This window comes from Chiloscyllium punctatum, chromosome 35 (genome assembly GCF_047496795.1).
Source record: "Chiloscyllium punctatum isolate Juve2018m chromosome 35, sChiPun1.3, whole genome shotgun sequence".
In the NCBI taxonomy this organism is placed as follows: Eukaryota; Metazoa; Chordata; class Chondrichthyes; order Orectolobiformes; family Hemiscylliidae; genus Chiloscyllium; species Chiloscyllium punctatum.
In genome coordinates this window covers 47,917,359-47,929,507 of record NC_092773.1, presented here as the reverse complement: position 1 = coordinate 47,929,507, position 12,149 = coordinate 47,917,359, and positions in this window count along the sequence as shown.

Here is a 12,149-nt window from a genome sequence, read left to right as displayed (position 1 = left end):
CAAGTCTTATTGAATTCTTCGAGGAGGTGACCAAGCATGTGGATGAGGGTAGAGCAGTGGATGTAGTGTACATGGATTTTAGTAAGGCATTTGATAAGGTTCCCCATGGTAGGCTTATGCGGAAAGTCAGGAGGCATGGGATAGAGGGAAATTTGGCCAATTGGATAGAAAACTGGCTAACCGGTCGAAGTCAGAGAGTGGTGGTAGATGGTAAATATTCAGCATGGAGTCCAATTACAAGTGGAGTTCCGCAGGGATCAGTTCTGGGTCCTCTGCTGTTTGTAATTTTTATTAATGACTTAGATGAGGGAGTCGAAGGGTGGGTCAGTAAATTTGCAGATGATACAAAGATAGGTGGAGTCGTGGACAGTGAGGAGGGCTGTTGTCGGCTGCAGAGGGACTTAGATATGATGCAGAGCTGGGCTGAGGAGTGGCAGATGGAGTTCAACCCTGCCAAGTGTGAGGTTGTCCATTTTGGAAGAACAAATAAGAATGCGGAATACAGGGTTAATGGTAGGGTTCTTGGTCAGGTGGAGGAACAGAGGGATCTTGGGGTCTATGTACATAGATCTTTGAAGGTTGCCACTCAGGTGGATAGAGTTTGTAAGAAGGCCTATGGAGTATTATCGTTCATTAGCAGAGGGATTGAATTCAAGAGTCGTGAAGTGATGTTGCAGCTGTACAGGACTTTGGTTAGGCCACATTTGGAGTACTGTGTGCAGTTCTGGTCGCCTCACTTTAGGAAAGATGTGGAAGCTTTGGAGAGGGTGTAGAGAAGATTTACCAGGATGTTGCCTGGAATGGAGAGTAGGTCGTACGAGGATAGGTTGAGAGTTCTCGGCCTTTTCTCGTTGGAACGGCGAAGGATGAGGGGTGACTTGATAGAGGTTTATAAGATGATCAGAGGAATAGATAGAGTAGACAGTCAGAAACTTTTTCCCCGGGTACAACAGAGTGTTACAAGGGGACATAAATTTAAGGTGAAGGGTGGAAGGTATAGGGGAGATGTCAGGGGTGGGTTCTTTACCCAGAGAGTGGTGGGGGCATGGAATGCGCTGCCCGTGGGAGTGGTAGAGTCAGATTCATTGGCGACCTTTAAGCGGCATTTGGATAGGTACATGGATGGGTGCTTAATCTAGGATAGAAGTTCGGCACAACATCGTGGGCCGAAGGGCCTGTTCTGTGCTGTATTGTTCTATGTTCTATGTTCTATGTCTATGTTCTATGATGTTGTTTAAACCTGTGTTGGAATAGTTCCACTCTTCCATTAAGAGCAATAATGTTGCCTCGAATATTTGGAGACACATCCCTGAGACATCGTAGTTTATCGTGCAACTTTCACTGTATCAGGTCTCCTCACTTTTTTTTTTCATAGTTAACCTGTATCTGATGATCAAACAACAGCAATTGTCCGGAGCATAATTTGATTGATTAATTGAACACTGATGAAGGCCAGTCCTCCACAAAGGAGTAAAGAATGAATTTGATTCATTTTGTGACGATCAGAAGGTATCTTTCACAGAGACTTAGAAAAACTCCAAGATATTACATGAATATAGACTAGTGAATGCAAGTAATCAGAGGAGATTATTGATCGAATATTTAATGGCTTGAAAATTGATGGACGTTTGTTGATTTTTTTAAGAGAAAGGGGCCGAAAAGCAGGTACATTCAAAGGGATGCAAGATCAGGCAAAGCGCAAACTTTTATTTCAGTAGCAAGTATTATTGCTATTAGAGCATACAGTCAAGTTGCTGCGAGAAGATTGGTGTTCATGAGGAAACAGAATCAAGGAACAATGTTTACTGGAGTAAAAAAGATGAAAGTACGCCAAAAAACCTTTTAAAGATAGCGTGTTAAATTATCAATAGTTTGTTAAAAGTCCTGAGACGAGACAGGAAATAAGGAAAATGGCATCAGGTGAGTGCAAAGAAATTGCCACCAGCGCAAGCGATTCTGACGAATTCAACTTAGTGTGGTTGTTACGATACTGTCAAGATGAAAACCTTAATTTGTCCTACATTTTTTCGAAGATAGATCATAAAGACAGAGGTGCAGAGTATTTAAGGTATTTAAAAAAGGGAGTAGTTAAATTTTCCAGTTCAGGTTATTTTCTTCTTTTTGTTTAGCTGTTGCATTCACAAGACGTCCCTCCTATTCGTAAGAATCTGCGTTGCTTTGTGCCGTTAACTTTGTGCCAAGAGGCGTTTTTATTTTGGTCTAATATGGCAAACGACAGTTATTGATAATAGTTGCTGTATCAGGTCAGTTATGTTTCCCACTTATTAAGTTAATCTATTGTTCGTATTTGAACTGCATTGTTTAAATAAATTCTGTTTTGCTGAAAGCCGAGTGGTTTGCACAGTTGCTTCACCATTGGAACACACACTTCATATATGCCTTTAAAACAAGTACAAGTTAGTGTCTAGTCTTCCCTTTAAAAACGTTTTTCAGAGGGTGTGGCCTGGCCCACAATAGATCTGGGGATCTTCTACGATCATTCTGTAATTCCCATCTGAGTTTTGGATTGGTCTCAAAGGTGGTGAATGGTAGTTGTTAGTATCTTTTGTTCTGAGTATTAGATTTGGTTTGCTTCAAACGAGAGGTAATCATAACAATGTCTTGACATTTAAATTTGTTGAAACTGCCGTTGGAGTCTTTGGAAATGACTCAAATGGAACTGGAGATGACGCTGCTGGAAGAGGGAAGGGAACAGCAACAGTTTCAAATACGGTAAATAGCAGATGAAGGACAAAAGAAAAGAATCGCTCTGGCAGAACAAACAGAAAAGAAGAAGGCCGTAGCAGAAGAAAGGAAAAGACAGGCAGAAAAGAAAGGGAGAAACAGAGAGAGATTGAGCTTCAGAGGTTTGCGATTAAAAGAATGGAGATGAACATAGAAGATAGGCTCAGTGACGAGGCTGGGAATGATGAGTACCCTGGCCTTAGCCAAACGCCAGGTTGGAATATGTTTAAATATATCCAAGCATTGCCTACATTTGACGAGAAGGATGCAGATGCCTTTTTAATCACAATAGTGAAATTGGCTTAGCAAATGTAGTGGTTAGAGTCCATTTGGGCATTGTTGAACTACACAAAGATGATGGGTAAAGGGAATGAGGTATTTGCATCAGCTAGCATATCTGTTTTCTGCGGCGGATGAGGAGGTGAAGGAAGTTATCTGAAGTGTGTACGTGTCTGTGTCAAGAGCATACAGATAACACTCCAGTCATCTAAGGACGGACGCTGGCCAAGTAAACATTGAGCTTGAAGTGATGAAATGAATTAATTTTTTATAGTTTTCACGGTCAATAAAAATAAATCAAACGTATGACTGTCGTGGAGTGACAATTATTTTGTAGAAGTTAAGAAAATACATATTTCTAGAAGTAGTGAGAACACATGCGGAAGAGCAGAGAGAAAAATGGCAAAATTCGCAGCTGAAATGGCTAATTGTTATGAATTGGTCCAGAATTCGAAGCTAGAATTCTGGCATCAATTTCAATCCTTGAAGGATTGACATTATGGAAAAGAGAAATAGTCATTTATAAGGGAAAAATATATTTCTTTGAAGATAATAAAGACAGCTTAAGACAGGGGAGAAAGGATACTCGTGAAGGGGAAAGAAAGGTAAAATACAGAAACGTTTTCAAGTAAGCCACATGAAATCACAATGGAGGTAGTACAAAAAAATGTGCTGGGAAGACGGATAAAGGAAAACAGGGTATGCCAGCATAGCTTGTTAATATGTTAAAGTAAAGCAACGTGCAGGCCAAAGCTGGGCCGTAATGTACAACCCGGTTGAGGTTTGTTTGAGAAGACTGTCCCAGATCTTTTTGAACAATTCATTTGCTAAAGTATGGGATACTCACAAGGCCTGGATCAACAGGTAAAGAGGTTACACAAATAGGAAGTAAGGGATCATGTGAATCATTGATATTGAGAGATGAGGAGATATGTAACTCAGAGAGACTGTTGCCAGAAAATGTGAAATTCAAGGTGAGACGAGAAATGCTTCCTTATATAGAGTGATGATGAGCGTCCAGAGGAGAGATGGTGGGTAGGCATACTTGACAAACTCTCAGGTCCAGGAATACAATTTATCCTGGGTAATGTTATAGCTGGATCACAGGCAGGAATGCTGCATCCTATTTCTGAAAAGACATTGAAACATCAGGCAATTGAGGTATTAAACGAAGAATATCCTGGTTTTTAGCTGTCTGTGTGATAACAAGTTCGAAGAGGCACTGATTTAAACAACAGGAGAAATCAAATAACGCAGGTAAGGAAATTGATGTAGATGGTTAGAGACCATGTTTATTTGAGATTTGAGCCAAATCAATAACAGGCGGAGGACAAATGTATATGTTTAACTTGAGACATTAACTGAGTTACAACAGAATGATGAAATCCCGTAGCAATTGTGTCGCAAGTCGAACATAAAAGGTGAACCTGAATATGTGCCTGAAATTTACTATCTTATAAATGAATCCTTTGTGAGGAACTAAACACCATCATATATTCAGACGGATGAAAAATGCACAGAAGTTTCTCAATTTGTGTTGCATGTGGTTGACAAAAAGGAGGTGTTACTGGTAGCACATGAATCAGCATTGGGAGGTTTTTGAAGGGTAACAGACAATCAAGGGAAAATACAAAGTCATTTCTATTGGCTTGAACGGAATAAGGATGACTTTTTGTGAAACAAGGATGGAATTGAATTTTTCCAGACGTATCACTATGTGGTAATTGGAAATCCAGGGGCGTTCGTAAAACCTGCACATGTAATATGCATTCCTGCACTTGTGTAACCTTTTACAAGAGGTTTAATTGATTTCTTAGGACCCCCACGTAAGCAAGAATTGCGAAACAGTATTTTTCGACAATGATGGATATGTACACTAGATTTCCTGAGGCCATTGAATCATGCAATGTCACAGCTGAAACGATTGTGGAGGATTTACACATTGTTTTTCACTATTCATGGTCGACCTATAGAAATACAATCAGTTCAAGGGTCAAATGTTACTTCAAAATCATTCGTTGAATGTATGGATTGTTTCGGAATAAAACAATTCAAATCCACTGCCATTCAGAACCTCAGGGAATGTTAAAAAGATAGCATCAAAATTAGAATACCACGTTAGCTTATAGATAAAACCATCCAGATGGTTGGTACTAAGCAATTCCATTTTACTATGAGGGCTCCAAGAAATGGATCAACCAAATTCTGTTTAAGTTAGCTTTCAGGCATAAGGTGAGAGGACCACCCAAACTACTTAAGAAAAATTGATGAATCAGAATTCAGAGACCACGTACGTGTGCTGTGTGTCAATTTGTATGGAACAGTTAAATAGATCGTGGAAATTAGCTGAATAGAATTTAAATATAACGTATCACTGCATATGATAAAACAGGAAGCCGGCTGGAACTATGGACAATTCGCAATTTTGCTGATGGAGTGTTAGTGTTACTTAGAGTGAATGTTGAAAATGTAAAAGGGAGGTTTAGTGAACCTTACACAATCGAAAGAAGATTGAGAGAGACAAGGGCTCCCGATAGGAAAAAAAAACCTTAAAGATTGTGTCAAGTGACTATACTCAAACATCATTGTCATAGGTACGGAAATCAAACCAATAATGTGTTATTACGTGCAGAGGATTCTGAATTGGGCATGACTCAAATTAAGTTGGAGAATGAGGAAGTTCCCAAAACTGGAATAAATTATTAATTTACCTTCCAGAGGAAACTGGAAATGGCCTGAAAATGTCCTTACTATCGCATGGGGAGATAAATAGGAGTGAACTGGGTAGTACATATTTAATGATTTATGATGGACAAATAGGAAATTCGGTTCGAATTAAGCAACATCATTATTGACTAACACTCTACAGTTCTGGCAGGTTCAAGAAGAGATTGAAGGCATGTTCCCAGATAACAAAATGAAAGTGAGTCGGGTTGACTGCAGATCACTAATCAGAATATTGCCAAAACCAGTTGGTGATGGCACCCAACAATTGCGTGTCGACTATCACAAGGTCAATGCAGTCACAAAATCTGTTTCATATTTCATTATAAGTTTGGAAGATGGTACTGAGAATGTGGGATAAGGATTTTCTTCTATGTTGGGTTTACTGAGAGGATATTGCCAATTCACTTTTTTTCTGCAACAGCGAAGACATTTTCAACTTTTGTAACATTGAATGGGCTATACCAACTCAAATTAATGTCATTTGGTATGAAAACTGAGCCAACAACATTTCAAAGATTGACCAATGGAGTCATTTGTGGACTACAGTGTTCTCTGATATACGTTGATGACTTGGTGATTTTGGGTCACATGGAAGGAACGTTTGCAGCATTTATTGAAATTATTGGATCAAGTTTGGAAGGCAGGTTTGATGATACATCTGGCCAGGAATAAATTCGTCAAAGTACAAGTCATGTTACTGGATTATGTTATCTGATATGGAGAGATGGCCCTACGGAATGTGAAACCAATCGTTGTCGAGGAGATTCTCATACAAACGACACAACGAACAGTATTATGATTGTTGGTAGTAAAACCATTTTAGCGAAAATTTGTATCATATTTTAGTTGTGTAGTTGCTCCACTGACTGGTTAATTGCTGAAGTACAAGAAGTTTTAATAACGAGAAGACCGTCATAAGGCATTTGACAGCATGAAGGCTATGTTAAACACTGCTCCATTTTTCGCCATACCTCATTACGCAAAGCCATTCAAGGTGACTATAAATGTGAATCATGGGGTTTCCATTGCAGTACTCTCAGGTGAGGAAGATGAGATTAGAGAAAAGAGGAAGACCTACCGAATATTGATCCTGGAAATTGAACATTGATCAACAGAAATATTCCACAAATTATAAGGAAATCTTGAGCGTTATGTTAGCATGACAATATTTCAAAAGTTATATTGCCATGAATATTTTTGAGACAATTTTATCTCCTTATAATAACTCAATAGCTGATTAATGCAACCATTCGAGTTGAAACTGGTACACCTGGCATGACGTAAAATATAATTGTCAATGTGTTGTTGAGAATTGGACGAAGACAGAGGTCAGCGTTTATTGACAGCAGTAAATGATTCGAAGCTGTACAGGGTAGTGAATGTTTGCATGCTTGGAATCAATGTGAAATATATGCAACAGTGCAAAATGAAGATGTTTTTACATGAAGCTATCTTTGTTTTTGACGTGCGTTTTCCTTTAAGGGCCAAGGTGCGATGATGCTGTCACTTTAGTAAGGATTATTTTGTCCTTGGTTTCTTTGAATAGGTGACATAAATGCAGAGATCCCGACGAGACTAGGGAGTTTAACTGTTTTACAATGGAAGTGGAATGGTCATAGAGAAGACATAACATCGTTTTTTGCTCCCGCATCAAGGTTTTTCTTTCTCGCACTAATTGATGTATCCAACGCAAGATATTGGAATCCAGACGTATTGCAAGCTTCAGTAACGTGTTGTAAAATACCTGTCTTCCTCTGAAATCTCTCATTGGATGTTGTTCCCTCCTGTCTCGAAAAGCACGTGTTTGAATTTACCTTTTTGCCAAGGAGAGTCTTTATAATGGGATAGTACTGTACTGGAACAATTAATTAGTAATAATGACTGTGGAGATTTGGTTACGATTTCTAATTTGTACGTTTTCTAAATTCTGCCTTCTTTTGTCCGTGTTTCAGTTGTAGTATTTGGGAAATTCCTGTTTTTCTGAGTAGTTTGAACAATTGCACCAGTAGTCCTGGAGTACCCCCTTCACATCTGCCTTTAAAACATGGCGCAGGCTTCTTCCTGGAAATAAATTTGAGGGGATTCTACGTTGTTCCATAACATGGAGGTTAAGCATGAAATCATGACTGACTCTTCACTGAGGATGGAGTATTTGTAAGGTGGTTTGATTCAATCTTCCTTCGTGACTGTTCGATTGGACGTATTTGAAATAATTCTGAACACTAAATTTCCACTTGTGCGATAATGTTTCAGCATATTTTAAAAATTTAAATTACATTGACAGACTATCGTGAACATGTCCAGTGATTGACCTGCATTACAATCAACTGATTAATAAAAGATGTCGCCTACCAAGGCAGGTTTAACTCGGGAATCTGAGGACTTCACTATGAACATCAATTGGGAACAAAAGAGTGTGTCTAACAAATGGTAATGTTCTATTTTACCCCATAATCGCATTCATTTCAAGAGCCCAGTGTGAAATGGTGTACCACAGGGGTCAGAGCTGAATCCTCATTGTTTGTGATTTCACAAATGCTGTTCATGACAATGTGTCGGCGGGATATAGATTGGCCTGGTTGTTGACACTGCAAAGGAAGATGTTTTGATTCAGCAAGTTATTAACTGTTTATTCAGATGAGCACACTAACGCAAAACGGACAACAGATTGAACAAGATAAAGGGATTAGTGCATAAATGGCAATACAATCACAGTAGCACAGTGACAGAGGGATCTTGGTGGACTTGACCAAAGATCTGACGTGATGGTCAGAAAACGTATAAGGTAGTTAAGAAGACAAATGGTACTCTTGACTTCACCAGTCGTGCCATAGATAATACGAACAAGCATGCCATTTCGAGTAATTCAGAAATTCTTCGAGGTGATAACTATTATAAAGAGCATCGCTATGACCCCTTGTGTTGATCGCAGTTGTAACAATCCATCGAATAATCAATCATAACCTGGAAGAACGATTAAAAGAGAAAAGTAGCAGGTTTCGAGTGGATTCAAGGATAGTCATGTTCCCAGTAGGTGGTGGATATCTCAGAGACCAATTGTCGTGGAAAACATCAGAAACCTTCGAAAGTGTTTAGAATAACTTTTGAAGTCTTGTGGGCACAATGCTAAATGGTGGAATTAGAGCCACCTAGAGATAGAGGTGTACAAGTTGATTAAGGGTTTAGATAGGGTTGACCATGAGAGCCTTATCCACGTATGGAGTCAGCTATTACAAGGGGGCTTAGCTTTAAATTAAGGGATGGTAGGTATAGGACAGATGTTAGCGGTAGATTCTTTACTCAGCGAATCGTGAGTTCATGGAATGCCCTGCCAGTAGCAGTGGGGGACCCTCCCTCTTTATGGGCATTTAAACGGGCATTGGATAGGCATATGGAGGATAGCAGGTTCGTGTAGGTTAGGTGGGCTTGGATCGGCGCAACATCGAGGGCCAAAGGGCCTGTACTGCGCTGTATTTTTCTATGTTCTATGTTCTTAGAAATGTACAGGTTGGAAACAAACGCTTCGATCCAATTCGTCCATGCTGACCAGATATCCAAACTAAATATTGGCCACCATTTGGCCCATATTCCTGCAAATCATTCTTAATCATATATCCAACGAGATGCATTTTAAATGGTCCAATTGTACCAGCGTCAACCACTTTTTCTGGCAAATCATTTATACAGGTGCCATGATCTGCCTGAAAACTTTGCCCCTTAAGTTCCTTTTAAATAATTCCCCACTCACCTTAAGCCTATACCCAGCAGTTTAGATCTCCCAGACTCTGGAAAAAGGCATTGACTATTCAACCTATGCTTGACTGTCTTGATTTTATAAATCCCTATAACGTCACCGCTCAGCTTCAAACACATCAGGGAAAATAGCCCAAGTTAATTCAGCTACTCCCTCCAGCTTGAACTCTAGAACGCCAGGAACATCCTTGTAAATCTTCTCTGAAAAAGTTTACGCTTCGCATCATCCTTCCAAAAGCAGCGAGAAGAGAATTGCATGCAGTATTCCAAAAGAGGCCCAAGCAAAGCCGTGTACTGTTGCAACATGACCTCGTAAATCCTACACTTAATGTACTGACCAGTAAAATCAAGCAGAACAAGTGCCTTCTTCACTATTCTGTCTAGTTGAAACTCCACTTTCAATAAACAGTTAATGCGCACTCCAAGCACGCTATGTTCAGCGACTCTCTCATAAATGCTACTGTTAATTATATAAGCCTTGCCCTGATTTGCCTATGCAAAACTTATGTCATTTTACTTTTATTTTTGGCTGTAGTGAGTAAATTCGTCAAAGAATCCCGTCGTACTGTATGATTCTTTGCTTCTCTAAATCTGGAATTGTCCTGAAGCTGGATGCAGAGCTGAACACATACATCGGATTTCATTTATTGGACAGAGTATTGAGTACAGGAATTGGGAGCTCACGTTGCAGCTGATTGATCAATGGTTAGGCCACTGTTGGAATATTGCGTGCAATGCTGTTCTCTTTCCTATCGGAAAGACGTTGTGAAACTTGCAAGGGCTCAGAAAAGATTTACAAGGATGTTGCCAGGGTTGGAGGAGTTGAGGTATAAGGAGAGGCTGAGCGAGCTGGGGCTGTTTTCCCTGGAGCGTCAGAGGCTGAGGGGTGACCGGATAAAGGTTTACAAAATTATGAGGTGCATAGATAGGAAAGTATTTTCCCTGGGGTTCCCTAAACTCGCGAACTTTAGGGTGAGAAGGGGAAAGATATAATAGAGGCCTACGGGGCAACATTTTCACACAGAGGATGGTCCGTCTATGGAATGAGCTACCAGAGGAAGCGATGGAGGCTGGTACAATTGCAACATTTAAAAGGCATTTGGATTGGACATGAATAGGAATAGGTTTAGAGGGCTACGGGCAAGGTGCTGGGAAGTGGGACTAGAATAGTTTGGGAAAGCTGGTCGGCATGCATGGATTGGACGGAAGGGTATGTTTTTGTGCTGTACATCTCGATGACTCTGTGACTCTATGTGTGGCATGGCATTATTCTCACTTCAAACAATGTGAGATTAAATTTGGCCAAGAACTGAATCAAATCCCTCCCTGAGCATAACCGTGAAATTATTTGTGCTATCGGGGAAGATGTTCACTGAGTATAAAATATCACCAACAGTCATTACTTCGACTGAAGTGCCGTAAAATACTTTTGTAGCCTTTGAACAAATTACGATAAGACCCTGTCCTTGCTTAAAACAGCCCACTTTCTGTTCCAGCTCTTTAAGCCTTATGAAAACGAATTGAAATGCCATCTTTTACATGAACAAAGATTACCTGATTTCAGAACTTTTTAATTTCCCTACTCCACACGGTCGACTGATCCACATTCTTAGCCATATTTTGGGGGGCAGCGAGGAGACAGGAAGAGGGTGCAGGGGTGCCGAGAGTTAAGTTACCAACTTAAAAGGGACTTTTCTCGAGAGTCAGGCCTCCATTTCTCTGGATCAGCGAGCAGAGAGGCAGAGACGAACGGGCATACTGAGAGGTACGTTATTCAATTAAAAAGGAATTTACCTCGAGAGTCAGGCCTCCACCTTTTGAGAGAGACTGCTGGGAAGTTAATCACTGCTTTAAAAACGGACCTCGTGAATAGCTGGAGCACACGCTGAGCATGAGTGAGCATGTGAATGCTGAATAAGTGAAATAATATACTTGATCAGTTATGTTATAGCAAACGCTACTTAGGTCGCGACTCAGACCCATCCTCCTTCACAAACCAAAAAAAAAACTCTATGCACTGGATTGGTAAAGTAACATGTCTTTGAATTATGCTTCATTTTTCAAAAGTTTGTTTCGTAATTTAAAATAGTGGGAGTGGTGGTTAGGCAGTTGAAAGTTACTCTTCAGAATGTAGAATGTAAGGGTCACCACTCATAGCTATGTTGAATTCATCTGTGTAAAATGCACCCCATGCCAGCTCATGGAAAGCCGCGTTAGTGAACTGGAGCTAGAGCTGGATCAAATTAGCACCATTCAGAAGGCGGATGGGGTTATTGAAACGGGAAACAGGGAGGAAGACAGACCTCAGGTGCAAGAAAAAAGATGGACGTGTTACAATCATGGACAACGTGAACTTGGCAGACAGTGCAGGGATGCCATGTGGTTGTTCCCCTCAATTAGGAGTATGCAGTTTAGATGCTGCTGTGGGGGTGGGGCTGGGGGGAGCGGTTTTCGACGTACCAGAGATAAGCCATGGGTACATGTCTCTGGCACAGAGTCTGTTACTGTTACTCAGAAGGGACGCAGAGAGAGGAGCAGAATATGAGTCATTGGAGCTTCATATTTCAGAGCATATACAAAAAAGGTTTTGTGGGAATGAGAGAAACTCTTAGTTAGTGTGTTACCTTTCAGGTGCCTGGGTTTGT